Below are 18,500 nucleotides of genomic sequence, written 5' to 3' on the forward strand. Positions count from 1 at the left end.
TTTCGGGAAAGGGAACTTGTGTAGGAGGATCCGGCGCCCAATCTGGACATATTGCATGTCCGTCTTCTTTGATTAGCATATTGTGCAATATGATACATGCATATACAATGCTATGTATTGATTTCTTAGTCATCGCACGAACCGGTCGGTTTAGTATGCCCGATCTACCCTTTAAAACACCAAAAGTCCTCTCAACATCTTTTCTTGCTGATTCTTGCAACCTTTTGAACGCCTTTTCTTTAGCCCAGGCAGAAAATGAAGGAACTTTCACAAAAACAGACCATGATTGTCACACCCCAACCGATGGAGGAAACATCGGGGCACGGCACTAAGCGAAACAGATTGTCCAGGAGAATCCATAACAACTATATTTACCAAATATTTAACGTTATGTCCCATACCATAACATATAAAGTAAAACAGTTATTACAGACATAGTGTTCTCAAAGACAAATATTGTTAAGACAACTTAAGAATTATTTAGTTTGTTTCTAGACTCCCCTAGCTTGATTCCATGACGTCCAGCAAATAAAATCATTCTAAACACCTATCACATACGTTAAAATAAAGTCAATACGCATAGGGTAAAGGTGAGCATAAAGTTTAATAGCATAATAGTAGCGAAAGCGATTTACGCATAACCAGCATGTAACACGTAGAAATGTGAAGCATGTAAGCTATCGACAATGAAATATGCACAGACATGACTACGAGTTGTAGAATGCGCAAAACATATCACCATTGTGACACGTGAAGAAATACCCTTAACAACCCCTGTCCACGACAGGTGTTGAGTCCAAACTATAGTACTATCGTTGCTAAGGTGTCAGGCAACAATCACTGTGTAAACATAACATACAAGCATTTATCGAATAACACGTATAACATGCGAGAGCGGTTAGCGTATAAAAGTGTTTGCGTTGTGTGATCGATGTGATTTGATATAAGTAACGTATGTAACACCCAAAAGTGCGTTAAGCAAGAAAGGGATCGATACTCACAGATCGTGTTTAATGAATAAACACAGTCTTAGATTGAAGGGAGCGCTGGAGATTAGCCTGATCAGAGAACGACAATATAAGCGTTGAATAGTGTGTAAAACGGTGTATCGTTGAGACGGGTGATGAATGGTGGTTCGATCGGATGACCTTCCGGACGGATGGTCATCCGGATTCGGTCGAAGGGTCATTCGTTGGAAAGAGTATGTTTGTTAAATCTTTGAACTTTGAAGTTTTCGTTGTAGCATTTGAGAAGTAAGAAGTATCTCTATATGTCCAGCCATTCAGTCGGATGGTCATCTGGACGGATGGCCGCCCGCTCGGATGGTGATTCGTTTGGAACTGTTATTCTTCGAAGTTTTGGAAAATTGTTTAAGTGTTGAAAATCACAAGTCACTTGGTCGAATAGTCATTCGATCGGATGGTCGTCCGATCGGACGGCTATTCGTTTGAGCGACTGTTTCGTTTGAAAACTTGTAAAATCCGTTAAGTTAAAAGTTTTGCGGTTTGACCGAGACGATATGATGACGTGTTAAACAATGGAAAACACACCAAGTTCAGTTCATCCGGTCAGACGGGAATCACCCCATTCGGTCAAACTTAACTGTTCAAGGTGAAGTTTTATGTTCAACCCGTGAATCGGTCGTCTCTTCGATAGTAATCCGTTCTCAGCCCGACACTTCACTAGAGAATGAGTAGAAGGCCCGAAAGAGCTCAGATTCTAACGGTTTTGAGTTGAAAGGTTAAGAATGTTGAAGAAAAGTTTGAAGCTAGTTGGAAAATGTTTAGATATAGGTGAAATCAGTGTTTAAACATTGTAGAAATCCTTTAGATCTGAGTTGTTCCTGGTGGAATGAGGTCACACTTTGGTGTTCATGAAAACCCATGATGACGTCACCCTAGAACAACCCAAAATCTGATGATTCATGGTGAAAAGTTGTGATTTGTTGGAGAAGATGATGGGAAAGTGTGTAATGAACGTGAAAGTTGTGACACCCCAGGAAAACCGGGAAAACCATACAACTTAACTAGCTTCCTCAGTGAGTGCCATCAAATTTCGGGACGAAATTTCTTTCAACTTGGGGATGATGTGACAACTCGAAATCTAGAACCTTTCGTGTAACATTATGTGACTAGTTGACGTATTGGTGTAATGATATATGTGAACATTCTATGTGATTTCGTGTTACGTTATGTGTTGTAATTATATGTATGCGTGTATGTATATGAACCGAAACAACAAGGACCCGACTCGAGACCATGTGGTCTCGAGTGAACAGTAACCGGTTGGGCCATTTGGGCCGTAAACCCCTTTAGCCGATTTGTAAACCCATTAGGGCGCACCACTTGAACTAGTATATAACCTTGGGGATTAGACAACCTTGCCATTTTCTTGGACAAACAACACACTCACTCTCCTACATACACTCTCCTACTTTCTCTCACAAACACACTCCCTCATTCTCGGATTTGGACTCTTGGATCGGCTCACACACACACCCGGTTGGAAACTTCATACACACCCTTGAAACCCATCAACCGGTTAGTGTTTCTTGATGTTTATTGTTAATATTAGTAATTCATGTTGTGGTTGTGCTTGGGTTGATGATGTATGATGAAGTTATTTGACAATATGTTGTTTGTTGTGATATGCATGATGAATTTGATGTTCAAAGCAATCGGCTCATAAGTGTTTCTCATTATGTGTTATAATCGGTTGATGATGATAATAAGTTAATGCATTGTTATGATAAGATGTGTAATATGCTTGAATATGAATGGTGTTATCGGTTTTACTTGGGTTTGGATCCGAAGGGTTTGGGTGTTCATACAAATTGGATTGATTGAGGAATGGAAACCGAATGCTTGTCATAATAGGATGCATGCTAGTGAGTTGTGGTTCATAATTTTGTTTGAATAAGGGTTGTTTATGTTATGAATATTGATGAACATGATGAATATGTGAAGAACTTGATGAATGTGTTTTGAATATATATGAAGAACAACTTGAATATGCTTTGAAGGTGCTTTGAATATTTGAAATCTGATTTGTTTGATCCATTTTGGGTAAATGTTAGACAACAAAACATGTTTAGTGGATAGTACATATTTCTGCATGAATTTCATTGGATAGTACAAACTGCGAAGGATCAGCAACTGCTGGGGAGTCGAGACCCCTGGTTTCGACTCGAGACCATAGAATGACAAGCCGAGACCCCAGTTTGCGACACAGGTTGCGAGTCGAGAACCCCTCGTCTCAACTCGAGACCACATATGATCAACACAAACAGCATGACCCGAGACCATGCTTGCGAGTCCGGTTGCGACTCGAGACCAACACACGCATAACCCGAAATCTCCTCGGATTGCGACTCGAGACCCTGTCAGCTACTCTCGAGACCGCACAGTCTCGAGTAGAGACCGCACAGTCTCGACTCGAGACCACGCTTATTAGGCTTGCATAATTACGGGCCTAAGTTAGTGGGCCGGACTTAGTGTGCTACTGTTTAATGCGTGAATGTTACTGTGGAACTTGTTGTGAACTATTGATGAACTGCCATGCTAAGAACTTGTATGCCATGATCGTTACATGCGTATGAATACGTGTAGTTATACGTGCAATACTTGGATACAATCTGATATAAATGGTATCTATGTTAGGACATAGTTGACCACTTGCAACTTGATTGACCTTTCTGTGTTACTGCCGAGCAAACCAAGGTGAGTTCACACCCTCTACAAAGCATGGGATTCCCTGGGTTGGGAATGGGGTTAAGGAACGTGGATTCCTCGTCCTCCTTGGGTAGGACAACAATGGTTCAGGAATGTGATTCCTCGTCTGGACGGACGGACAACTCGTACTAGACCAAAACTCTATCACGAAGTCCCTCCTTTTGTATCGACTTAATCGCCAGGCCAATGGCGAGCGGGTCATTAGTTAGATAGCGCTATTTAGGTCTGACAAACCTCACACCGTGCCGCAGAGGACGGGCGTGAACTAATGGATCTGGGGCACGTCAATGATGATAGACATTGACAGTTTCAGGGCACATAAACATGACTACAGTCAGCAGTCGATATGGTAACGAGTCTAGTGTACGCATGGGGTAGCCCCCACGGCCGAAATGCCTGATAACTAACACGGGGTAGCCCCCACGGGTGGAATGCCAGAGTAACCGGGAACAAACAGGTCACGTTTTTAACTATGGGGTAACCCCCACGGCAGGATGCCAGATAAAGGAAACTGTTTTCGAAATAACTTAAAACGAACACCCAACCGTGAACTCACTTAACTAGTTGTTGACTCGTTACTACATGCTTTGCAGGACTATAGGTACTCAGCTGGAGCTTGCATGGAGGAGAGTCGTTGTGGGACATGGATTGCTGCGTGCCATGTTAAACTTGAAAACATTTGATCTTATGTTTTAACTTTAAGACTTATGCTTCCGCTTACAACTTAAACTTTGTTTTGTTTGAACACCAATCGTATTGGTTAGACTTTTATAACTATTTATATGCTTGTTCAGTATGATTGGTGGCTGGATCCTGGTTAGTCACGTCTCCAAGCGGTAGTACTCCGCAGGTGGGATTTTGGGGGTGTGACAGATTGGTATCAGAGCCATTGGTTATAGTGAACTTGGTTTTAATAAAGGAGAAACGTTTTTTGTTAAAACCAGACTATAACCGGTATAGTGCTCAACGGTCCACAACGACGCTTCACTCCACATGCAAGGCTCGACATTCTAGGTGATATGATATGTGTATATTGCCTACCTGTTAGTTACATAGTACATTGCTCATGATATGCTTGGTTGGTATAACTACTGTTGCTTAAACATGTGCGTGCTTACTCTATCCTACCATCGTACTTTCGCGCACCTCTCTCACTCATGTTACTCTTGATATGAAGAATCATGTCTGGACGCGTTAACATGACACAAGCCCAGTTAACGGCTCTGATCAACGAACGAGTTGCCGCAGCACTTGCAGCTGCATACGCAGGAGGTATATCCTGCAGTCCGAACTTATCCTAGGATCTTTAGGATCCTACTCTCGTGAACCAACCTTTGTGTTAAACTCTGTCTTTCTTTCACCTACCTTAGGTCAACATGCTCAGGCACCGGTGTGCACCTTTAAGACCTTTATGGACTGCCGACCCACTACTTTTAGCGGAACTGAAGGAGCAGTAGGTCTCCTCCACTGGTTTGAGAAACTAGAATCTGTGTTCGAAATGTGTGAATGCCCTGAAGCGCGCAGGGTGAAGTATGCTACTGGTACTCTCGAGGGTTTGGCCCTCACGTGGTGGAATGCTCAAGTGCAAATGCTGGGGTTGGTTGCTGCCAATGCCACCCCATGGGAAACTTTCAAGGAAATGATCAGGGAGGAATACTGCAGTCGCGATGACATCCATAAGTTGGAAGACGAGTTCTACAACCTCAAGATGACGGGGTCAGAGATTGAGGCGTATACTAAGAGATCGCATGAGCTTGCCTTATTGTGTCATACTATGGTGGACCCTCCGTATAAGCGAATTGAACTGTATCTCAAGGGCTTGGTGCCAGAGATCCAAAGTCATGTGACTTCAGCAAACTTGGCCACTATCCAGCAGGTTGTTCAGTTGGCTCACCGTCTTACTGATCAGGCGGTGGAGCAGAACAAGTTACCAAAACGCATAGATGCTGGAACTACTTCGGGTACCTCTAGTGACAACAAACGGAAATGGGATGGAACTTCAAGCAAGGGTTCAACTTTTGTGCAATCTCAGTCTCAGCAGAGAAAGACTGACGACCACAAGAGCCCCAGTCAGCAATCGTCTGGTGGTCAAAGTCATGGTGGGTACAAGGGGAATCACCCCAAATGCAATCGCTGCAACCTACACCACAGTGGGCCATGCACCAGGGGCAACTGTCATCGGTGCAACAAGCCTGGCCATGTTGCAAAGGATTGCAGGAGCTTATACCCCGCCAATCAGAATCGTCAGCAACCTCAACAGAATCAGCGGCAGCAACAGGGTAACAACAAAGGGTGCTTTCAGTGTGGAGCTGAAGGCCACTTCAAGAAAGATTGTCCCCAACCGAACCAGAACAACAACAACAACAATCAGGGGAATGGTAACAATGGGAACCACAACAACAATGGTGCCAGGGGGCGAGTGTTCGTGATTGGTCAAGGTGAAGCAAGGAATGACCCCAACGTGGTGACGGGTAAGTTCCTTCTCGACGACTTTTATGTTACAGTTTTATTTGATTCGGGTGCCGATACTAGCTATGTGTCACTAGAAGTTAGTCAAATGCTTAAGCGTGTCCCAACACCCCTGAGCAACAAGCACACTGTAGAGCTAGCTAATGGTAAGAGTTTGGAGGCCTCGCACGTAGTCAAAGGTTGCAAACTTGTCCTCGCTAACCAGACCTTCTCTATTGACCTTATTCCTATCGTCTTGGGTAGTTTCGACGTTGTCATTGGGATGGATTGGTTATCCCAACACCGAGCAGAGATTCTTTGCAACGAGAAGATCGTTCGTATTCCTGGTTCCGGTAGTGAACCTCTCATGATTCGTGGCGACAAGAGAAGTGCTGTTGAGAACATCATCTCTCTCCTTAAGGCCCAGAAGTGCTTACGAAAGGGCCACACTACCGTTTTGGCTCTAGTTACTGACACCACGGAGAAAGAGAAGAAGCTAGAAGACTTTCCAGTTGTACGTGACTATCCTGAGGTATTCCCCAAGGAGTTACCTGGTCTTCCACCCCATCGCCAAGTCGAGTTTCAGATCGAACTAGATCCTGGAGCTGCGCCTATAGCTCGTGCACCTTATCGTTTAGCCCCATCTGAGTTGGAAGAACTCTCTACGCAAAGAACTCTTGGATAAGGGTTTTATTCATCCTAGTTCATCGCCCTGGGGAGCTCCAGTACTATTTGTGAAGAAGAAGGACGGTACCTTCAGAATGTGTATCGACTATCGTGAACTCAACAAGGTAACAGTGAAGAACCGTTATCCTCTACCACGTATTGACGACTTGTTCGACCAGTTGCAGGGGTCGAGCTACTATTCAAAGATCGATCTGAGATCAGGATATCACCAGCTGAGAGTTCGAGAAGAGGATGTCTCTAAGGCAGCCTTTAGAACTCGTTATGGGCACTATGAGTTTTTGGTTATGCCGTTTGGGCTGACAAACGCACCCGCAGTTTTCATGGACTTGATGAACCGAGTGTGCAAGCCTTATCTGGACAAGTTCGTTATAGTCTTCATCGACGACATCCTGATCTATTCTAAGAGTCAGGAGGAGCACGAGCAGCATCTACGACTTATTTTGGAACTCCTTCGAACAGAGCAGCTTTACGCAAAGTTCTCGAAATGCGACTTCTGGCTTCGTGAGGTCCATTTCCTAGGCCACGTGGTAAACAAGGATGAGATTCACGTTGATCCATCCAAGGTAGACGCTATTAAGAACTGGCCTGCACCTCGCACACCAAAGGAAATTCGCCAATTCTTGGGATTGGCAGGTTACTACAGGAGGTTCATTAAGGATTTTTCTAAGATCGCACAGCCTCTCACCTCGCTAACGCAGAAAGGCGTTGTTTATCATTGGGGAAATGCACAAGAGTTAGCTTTTCAGCATCTGAAGGATAGACTTTGTAGTGCACCTATCCTTTCACTGCCAGAGGGCACAGACGATTTTGTGGTTTACTGTGATGCATCAATTCAAGGTCTTGGTTGTGTATTGATGCAACGAGATAAAGTTATAGCCTACGCATCGCGCCAACTCAAAGTTCACGAGAAGAACTACACTACACACGATTTAGAACTGGGAGCTGTTGTTTTCGCACTTAAGTTATGGCGACATTACCTGTATGGTACCAAGTGCGCCATCTACACCGACCACAGGAGCCTAGAGCACATATTCAAACAGAAGGAACTGAATATGCGGCAACGACGATGGGTCGAGCTACTGAATGACTACGAGTGCTCCATCAGGTATCACCCGGGCAAGGCCAATGTAGTGGCTGACGCCCTCAGTCGAAAGGACACTGCGCCTAAGCGCGTGAGAGCTTTACAACTCACGATACATTCTAATCTCCCTTCTCAAATACGAGCTGCCCAGATAGAAGCACTGAAACCAGAAAACGTTAGGGCTGAAGCCCTACGCGGATCAAGACAACGCTTAGAACAGAAGGAAGACGGTGCTTACTATGTAACAGGACGCATCTGGGTCCCACTCTATGGCAACCTACGAGAACTTGTGATGGATGAAGCACACAAATCTCGCTACTCGGTACACCCTGGTTCAGATAAGATGTACCACGATATCAAAACTACGTATTGGTGGCCTAGCATTAAGGCCCACATAGCAACATACGTCAGCAAGTGTTTGACTTGTGCGCGAGTCAAGACGGAATACCAGAAACCCTCAGGCCTACTTCAACAACCAGAGATACCACAATGGAAATGGGAGCAAATTTCCATGGATTTCGTTACTGGCCTGCCTAGATCTCAGCGCGGAAACGATACTATTTGGGTGATTGTGGATCGACTCACAAAATCCGCACACTTTTTGGCGATCAAAGAAACGGATAAATTCTCCACTCTAGCGGAGATATACCTCAAGGAAGTTGTTTCGAGGCACGGGGTGCCCACCTCTATCATCTCTGATCGAGATGCACGTTTTACTTCGGAATTGTGGCAAGCAATGCACAAGTCTTTTGGCTCACGTCTAGATATGAGCACAGCGTATCACCCACAGACGGACGGACAGTCCGAGCGCACTATTCAGACCTTAGAAGACGTGCTTCGTGCATGTGTAATCGACTTTGGCAACAGCTGGGAAAAGCATCTGCCACTTGTGGAATTCTCGTACAATAACAGCTACCACACCAGCATTAAAGCTGCTCCGTTTGAGGCATTGTACGGACGTAAATGCCGGTCACCTCTTAGTTGGGCAGAGGTGGGGGATAGTCAAATCACTGGCCCAGAACATGTGGTAGACACTACTGAGCGGATTGCTCAAATACGACAACGCATGGCGGCCGCTCGAGACCGTCAGAAAGCCTACGCCGATAAGGGCAGGAAACCACTTGAGCTCCAGGTTGGGGAGCGGGTATTACTCAAAGTTTCACCCTGGAAGGGTGTGGTTCGTTTTGGTAAACGTGGCAAACTTAACCCACGATACGTTGGACCTTTCGAAATCACTGAGAAGATAGGCAAGGTGGCCTACAGACTAAACTTACCAGCAGAACTCGGTGCAGTTCACAACGTTTTTCACGTGTCGAATCTGAAGAAGTGTCTGTCAGATGAGACCCACGTAGTTCCTCTGAAGGAACTCACTATCGACGAGCAGTTACGATTCGTCGAGGAACCGGTTGAAATCACGGACCAGGATGTTAAGGTCCTCAAGAGCACTAGAATACCTCTCGTTCGAGTTCGTTGGAACTCACGTCGCGGCCCAGAGTTCACCTGGGAGCGCGAAGATCAGATGAAACAAAAGTATCCCCAACTGTTTGCAAACGGTACAACCACTACTGAGGCTGAAGCTACGGAATTTCGGGACGAAATTCCAGATCAACGGGGGGAGGATGTGACACCCCAGGAAAACCGGGAAAACCATACAACTTAACTAGCTTCCTCAGTGAGTGCCATCAAATTTCGGGACGAAATTTCTTTCAACTTGGGGATGATGTGACAACTCGAAATCTAGAACCTTTCGTGTAACATTATGTGACTAGTTGACGTATTGGTGTAATGATATATGTGAACATTCTATGTATTTCGTGTTACGTTATGTGTTGTAATTATATGTATGCGTGTATGTATATGAACCGAAACAACAAGGACCCGACTCGAGACCATGTGGTCTCGAGTGAACAGTAACCGGTTGGGCCATTTGGGCCGTAAACCCCTTTAGCCGATTTGTAAACCCATTAGGGCGCACCACTTGAACTAGTATATAACCTTGGGGATTAGACAACCTTGCCATTTTCTTGGACAAACAACACACTCACTCTCCTACATACACTCTCCTACTTTCTCTCACAAACACACTCCCTCATTCTCGGATTTGGACTCTTGGATCGGCTCACACACACACCCGGTTGGAAACTTCATACACACCCTTGAAACCCATCAACCGGTTAGTGTTTCTTGATGTTTATTGTTAATATTAGTAATTCATGTTGTGGTTGTGCTTGGGTTGATGATGTATGATGAAGTTATTTGACAATATGTTGTTTGTTGTGATATGCATGATGAATTTGATGTTCAAAGCAATCGGCTCATAAGTGTTTCTCATTATGTGTTATAATCGGTTGATGATGATAATAAGTTAATGCATTGTTATGATAAGATGTGTAATATGCTTGAATATGAATGGTGTTATCGGTTTTACTTGGGTTTGGATCCGAAGGGTTTGGGTGTTCATACAAATTGGATTGATTGAGGAATGGAAACCGAATGCTTGTCATAATAGGATGCATGCTAGTGAGTTGTGGTTCATAATTTTGTTTGAATAAGGGTTGTTTATGTTATGAATATTGATGAACATGATGAATATGTGAAGAACTTGATGAATGTGTTTTGAATATATATGAAGAACAACTTGAATATGCTTTGAAGGTGCTTTGAATATTTGAAATCTGATTTGTTTGATCCATTTTGGGTAAATGTTAGACAACAAAACATGTTTAGTGGATAGTACATATTTCTGCATGAATTTCAATGGATAGTACAAACTGCGAAGGATCAGCAACTGCTGGGGAGTCGAGACCCCTGGTTTCGACTCGAGACCATAGAATGACAAGCCGAGACCCCAGTTTGCGACACAGGTTGCGAGTCGAGAACCCCTCGTCTCAACTCGAGACCACATATGATCAACACAAACAGCATGACCCGAGACCATGCTTGCGAGTCCGGTTGCGACTCGAGACCAACACACGCATAACCCGAAATCTCCTCGGATTGCGACTCGAGACCCTGTCAGCAACTCTCGAGACCGCACAGTCTCGAGTAGAGACCGCACAGTCTCGACTCGAGACCACGCTTATTAGGCTTGCATAATTACGGGCCTAAGTTAGTGGGCCGGACTTATTGTGCTACTGTTTAATGCGTGAATGTTACTGTGGAACTTGTTGTGAACTATTGATGAACTGCCATGCTAAGAACTTGTATGCCATGATCGTTACATGCGTATGAATACGTGTAGTTATACGTGCAATACTTGGATACAATCTGATATAAATGGTATCTATGTTAGGACATAGTTGACCACTTGCAACTTGATTGACCTTTCTGTGTTACTGCCGAGCAAACCAAGGTGAGTTCACACCCTCTACAAAGCATGGGATTCCCTGGGTTGGGAATGGGGTTAAGGAACGTGGATTCCTCGTCCTCCTTGGGTAGGACAGCAATGGTTCAGGAATGTGATTCCTCGTCTGGACGGACGGACAACTCGTACTAGACCAAAACTCTATCACGAAGTCCCTCCTTTTGTATCGACTTAATCGCCAGGCCAATGGCGAGCGGGTCATTAGTTAGATAGCGCTATTTAGGTCTGACAAACCTCACACCGTGCCGCAGAGGACGGGCGTGAACTAATGGATCTGGGGCACGTCAATGATGATAGACATTGACAGTTTCAGGGCACATAAACATGACTACAGTCAGCAGTCGATATGGTAACGAGTCTAGTGTACGCATGGGGTAGCCCCCACGGCCGAAATGCCTGATAACTAACACGGGGTAGCCCCCACGGCTGGAATGCCAGAGTAACCGGGAACAAACAGGTCACGTTTTTAACTATGGGGTAACCCCCACGGCAGGATGCCAGATAAAGGAAACTGTTTTCGAAATAACTTAAAACGAACACCCAACCGTGAACTCACTTAACTAGTTGTTGACTCGTTACTACATGCTTTGCAGGACTATAGGTACTCAGCTGGAGCTTGCATGGAGGAGAGTCGTTGTGGGACATGGATTGCTGCGTGCCATGTTAAACTTGAAAACATTTGATCTTATGTTTTAACTTTAAGACTTATGCTTCCGCTTACAACTTAAACTTTGTTTTGTTTGAACACCAATCGTATTGGTTAGACTTTTATAACTATTTATATGCTTGTTCAGTATGATTGGTGGCTGGATCCTGGTTAGTCACGTCTCCAAGCGGTAGTACTCCGCAGGTGGGATTTTGGGGGTGTGACAGATTGGTATCAGAGCCATTGGTTATAGTGAACTTGGTTTTAATAAAGGAGAAACGTTTTTTGTTAAAACCAGACTATAACCGGTATAGTGCTCAACGGTCCACAACGACGCTTCACTCCACATGCAAGGCTCGACATTCTCGTTCGAGTTCGTTGGAACTCACGTCGTGGCCCAGAGTTCACCTGGGAGCGCGAAGATCAGATGAAACAAAAGTATCCCCAACTGTTTGCAAACGGTACAACCACTACTGAGGCTGAAGCTACGGAATTTCGGGACGAAATTCCAGATCAACGGGGGGAGGATGTGACACCCCAGGAAAACCGGGAAAACCATACAACTTAACTAGCTTCCTCAGTGAGTGCCATCAAATTTCGGGACGAAATTTCTTTCAACTTGGGGATGATGTGACAACTCGAAATCTAGAACCTTTCGTGTAACATTATGTGACTAGTTGACGTATTGGTGTAATGATATATGTGAACATTCTATGTATTTCGTGTTACGTTATGTGTTGTAATTATATGTATGCGTGTATGTATATGAACCGAAACAACAAGGACCCGACTCGAGACCATGTGGTCTCGAGTGAACAGTAACCGGTTGGGCCATTTGGGCCGTAAACCCCTTTAGCCGATTTGTAAACCCATTAGGGCGCACCACTTGAACTAGTATATAACCTTGGGGATTAGACAACCTTGCCATTTTCTTGGACAAACAACACACTCACTCTCCTACATACACTCTCCTACTTTCTCTCACAAACACACTCCCTCATTCTCGGATTTGGACTCTTGGATCGGCTCACACACACACCCGGTTGGAAACTTCATACACACCCTTGAAACCCATCAACCGGTTAGTGTTTCTTGATGTTTATTGTTAATATTAGTAATTCATGTTGTGGTTGTGCTTGGGTTGATGATGTATGATGAAGTTATTTGACAATATGTTGTTTGTTGTGATATGCATGATGAATTTGATGTTCAAAGCAATCGGCTCATAAGTGTTTCTCATTATGTGTTATAATCGGTTGATGATGATAATAAGTTAATGCATTGTTATGATAAGATGTGTAATATGCTTGAATATGAATGGTGTTATCGGTTTTACTTGGGTTTGGATCCGAAGGGTTTGGGTGTTCATACAAATTGGATTGATTGAGGAATGGAAACCGAATGCTTGTCATAATAGGATGCATGCTAGTGAGTTGTGGTTCATAATTTTGTTTGAATAAGGGTTGTTTATGTTATGAATATTGATGAACATGATGAATATGTGAAGAACTTGATGAATGTGTTTTGAATATATATGAAGAACAACTTGAATATGCTTTGAAGGTGCTTTGAATATTTGAAATCTGATTTGTTTGATCCATTTTGGGTAAATGTTAGACAACAAAACATGTTTAGTGGATAGTACATATTTCTGCATGAATTTCAATGGATAGTACAAACTGCGAAGGATCAGCAACTGCTGGGGAGTCGAGACCCCTGGTTTCGACTCGAGACCATAGAATGACAAGCCGAGACCCCAGTTTGCGACACAGGTTGCGAGTCGAGAACCCCTCGTCTCAACTCGAGACCACATATGATCAACACAAACAGCATGACCCGAGACCATGCTTGCGAGTCCGGTTGCGACTCGAGACCAACACACGCATAAGTTAATGCATTGTTATTGTTGGTGCACTACATCTGCTGATTACGTCTTGTATCGAGTCAATGTCTTAGAACGTTAGATCTGGGCTCGAAATACGAGAAATTGAGTAGTTGTATAGGTTTTAGAAGTTGGACCGCTTTTAGAGTCAAATTTGATGTTAGGATCGCTCTTTTGGTCATGTAGTGGGCTGGACCGCTCGAACGGTAAGTGAGATGAACCGCTCGAACGGCAAACATGGTTGGACCGCCGATATGACACAAGTAGGACCGCTAATGTGACATATGCATGGACCGCTTATTGGGCCTTTCCAATAAGCGGGTCCAGATCTCTATAAATACCTTATGAGCGATCTGAGTTAGTTAGTTAGTAACGTCGAGTAGAAATCGTGCCGAAGTTCTGCCGGTGCGAGATTTGAGCTGTAAACGTTTGAAATCAATAAACAAGTAGTTAAAAGTGATTTGCCTGCTGTTTCTACCTTAGTTTCTTGTTATTCCGCACCTGAAACCAAGGAGAAAGCCTCTGAACGACTCGTTCGGGTCACCATACGATCCTACAATTGGTATCAGAGCTCAGGAGGAGGTTCTCTGCAGAAATCAGCTAGATTTAGTCACTTTTTCTTACTTCTACACCTTCTTTTTCAGATTCAGACACTTTCAACGGTCGAAATTTGCTGAAAAACTCAGGGATTGTGCGCGATGGCATAGAGATAAATCCTGGAAAGTTTCGTATCAAAATTCAAAGTTTAAGTAGGTCAAAATTGAAATTGATTGTGAACCGCTCATTTGGTCGGATCGATCTTGAACCGCTTATTCGGACAAGTGTGGATCGCTCATTCGAACATCTTGAATAGCTCGAAAGATACGGTCCGCTCGAAGGATAAGTTCTATTTGATTGAAAGATAGTGGATTCGCTCGAAAGATAGATTGTTGGTCCGCTCGAAGTGACAATTGGGGCCCGCTTATTCGCTCGAATCGACTGTTCTGGATCGCTTATTCGGTCGGTTGGATCGCTCATCCGGACGACTTGTTAGACCGCTCATCCGGACGACCTTGGTCCGCTTATTTGTCATCCGGATAGCTTATCTGGACCGCTTATTGGACACATTATTCTCTGGTCCGCTCTTTTAGCCCATCTGATCCGCTTTTGTGTCAGATTGCTGATTAGTTCGCTTTTCCGTCACACCTGGTTCGCTTATTCGTCACAGTGTTTGAAAAACGTGTTATCGAATTATGGATTTAAATATCGTTAACAGGACTCAAGAAACACTTGATAGAATAAAAATATTAAAGAATGAATTTGATTCATTTTCAGGTTTTTCAGGAGAAAGCACAAGAAGTATCATTAAGAGATATATCCATCTTGTTAGTTCAATGTCTGATTTAGATATTACAAAAGCACCAAAAGAGTGGGTTGAAAAATTTATCAGTGCTTTACCGAAAGAAGAATGGGAAGATTATGTCCTGAACTTGAAAAGTTCTAGAGAATTTTCTCAACTGACAATTACTCCACTCATTAAAAGGATTGAAGAACAGATGGTGATCAAGGATGAGAAAAGGAAAGAAAAAGCTGTAAAAGTCAAAGCATCTGTGAAGAATGCAATGACAAACTTGTGAAGGATGCAGAAAGTTTAGCATTGGAGATCAAGAAGTTGAACAATAAGAAGAAAGCTGATGAAAAACAGATTCTAGACTTACAGGGTATTTGTGAGAAGTTGAAAGTCGAAAATGGCAAACTGTTGGGTAGTGTGAACAGTTTGACATTAGAGAACAAAGGTTTGAAAGAAAATGAAAAGGTTTTTGAAAGCAAACAGAAATCATCAGAAAATGAAGATTTCTGGATAAAATTGGAAAACAAAAATCTGAAAGCTAATGAAGTGAAACTTCAAGAACAGATAAATGTTTTGGAAAATGAAAAATCTGTTCTTGAAAACTTGAAAAATGAAAATGAAAATTCAATCAAGTCTCATCTTGAAAGAATATCTAAGCTTGAAGACGAAGCTAAGAGTTCAAGGATCAAGATTGATGAACTTGAAAAGAAATTGATCAGTTTTGCGACTAAATCTGACAAGTTGAATATTCCTTGTCCAAAACCGATCAATTCAGTTCCAATAAGTGACGGTGTCACAAACTTTGACTCTGTCAAAGTTGAAGATTGTGATGATGCATCCGATAATGAAAATGTTAAAAAAGAAAAACAAAAATTGTTTTTAAATTTGAAAGAAAAATTTCAGAAAACTGTTTTGCAATCGACCGAAAAAGGTGAATGTTCTAAGAAAAAGCCTTTGAAGAAGAAAGCAGAACAGAAACAAAAAGATAATAAAAGTTCATCGGATCGATCATCCAATCAAAAACAAAATTTACAAAAAATAAAAAATGAAAATTCAAAAAATGTTGGTAATAAGTGGTGCAGGTCAGACCACAGTGCTAAAGCGTCAAATCCAACAAAGTTGAGGAAGGAATATCACCAGGCCAAACAGTGTTACGACTTGAGTGTTTGGTACAACGGTGATAACTGGTACGATAACAGAATGTGTTACAGCTGCGGCTATCATGGACACATTGCTGTTAATTGCCAGTACTGGAGATATGAGACCAGGAGGTCCTATAACTGCAATATCAAAGGTCATATTGCCCGAGATTGCCCGAGGAGATCAATGGGAAGATAAAGGGTTATGTCTCAGAAAGTGGCAAGAATTCCAGTCAAGGTCAAGCCCGAAGAACTAAAAGTTCGGGAACCAAAAGTTCAACAACCGAAAGTTCTAGAGACGAAAGTTAAACTTTCTCAGGGGCAGAAAGACCGACTGAGGAAGAAGAGAAAGAAAGCGAGAGAATATCTCGAGAAGATTTTGTCCTCAGGTTCACAGGATAAACAGAATAAAAGTTCTGATGAATCGACTCCTTCAGTTGCAAAAACAAGCAAGACAAATTCATCAGATACAAATCTGAGGACAGAACAGAGAGAGAAGAAGAAAGAAAAGGTCGGCGATGAATCTGACAGATCAAAGTCGGACAAGCCACCTGCAGGCAATGATTCTGGTATGGTAAAACCAGAGGAGCCATTGGTAGAGGTAAAAGTTGAAGATTCTAGTTTAACAATGGATGAGAAAAACTTTCCACCATTATTGAGCAAGAATTCAAAATCACCCAAGGGCAGTCAGGCTTGGGTGAAATTGTTTAAATAGAAAAACCTGACTTGCCGGAGATCCCAAGATGGTATCGTGGATCATGAATCGGCACATTTCTTGAGAAAATTCACTTTGGTGATTTTTCGATTTACATGTGGTAAATCAGGGACATTAATTTGTACTTGATTTTCTACAGGTGGTTTATGGTAAACTGGAAATGATAAATCTTTAAAAGGTTTGAAGAAAACAAGATGATGAGATAACCCCAAATCTACAAATGGTTTGAACACAAACTAATTTTTTCCGGAAAAACCATTTTGATTGAAACAAACTTAAGTGTTTTGAAATCATTATGGGAAAATAGTTTGTTGTGAGGGGGAGTTCTGATTGTTTTTGCACGAGAATGGTGAATTGAGGTAATTCATATAATGTTGTCAAGTTTCTTGTATAGTTTGTTTTCAATTTTTTCCTCGGAAAATCAAAATTGAAACATATTTTGATTTTAGGGGGAGTAAGAAGATTTTGAAAAATTTAAAAAAATTGAAACATGAAAATGAGTTTTGCTGCAAAAAGAGGAGATGATAGTACATCGGTGGACTTTCACAGCATGCTAGAGATTTGTAAAGACAAAATTGTTTTTAAACAAGTCTTACTAATGATGTGTCAGTAGGCTTCACACAGTTAGTAAATTGTATTCGAGATATAAACATAAAATCAAAACTTACTTAGTTTATGGGGAACACTACTTGGATATATAGGTAACCCCTGAAATCTCGTTTGAAAGGTTTCTTATTCTGAAATACTAGGTTTTTATACTCTAATGATGTCTGGGGTATTATTCCGGGACTTCTGCTGAACGGTGGTTCTGACCTAGTCCCTGGCTAATACTTTCTTCATATGCTTGAAACATAGCATAAAGCCCTCAGCTGATTAGACAATAAAATTGATGATCAGTTGTTGTAGCTGAAAAGATCCTCTATAGGGGACCCACTGCTAAGTCGAAGCTGATATCTCTCTGCTGAACGGAAGTTCTGACCTGAGATCCCTCAGTTCTCGCATTTTTCCCCTAATTTATATACATATATCATTTGTAGTTATACTTACCTGTAGATCAGAATATTGGGATCTGGATACGGGAGTATATTCAAGAGGTGGGACACTCAAATAAGTTTAAGTGCTAATACATTAAATACGTATCTTGAATCAATTGAAAATTTGTGTAGAGGTTTAAGTGGACAACAATACTGACAATCAGAAGTAAATTTGTTTTTAACATTTGCTGATTAATCAAGATCAACGGTGTTGGTGATATGTCTCAAAAACCGATATGATCCTCTTGCACAATCTCTCAAAAATAGTGTTCATTTCTGTTTTTCTATAAATTCAAAAATCCAAAAATATTGTTTGTTTGTTAGATATTTGAAAACTACAAAAAGATTTTCGACAACAGAGTGTGAAGAACTGATATTTGACATTTCAAGTGTAAAACATGTTGAACTTGTGGTTTGAGAGAGTGTGTTAAATTGTGAAGATT

This window comes from Helianthus annuus, chromosome 14, assembly GCF_002127325.2.
Source record: "Helianthus annuus cultivar XRQ/B chromosome 14, HanXRQr2.0-SUNRISE, whole genome shotgun sequence".
Taxonomy (NCBI): domain Eukaryota; kingdom Viridiplantae; phylum Streptophyta; class Magnoliopsida; order Asterales; family Asteraceae; genus Helianthus; species Helianthus annuus.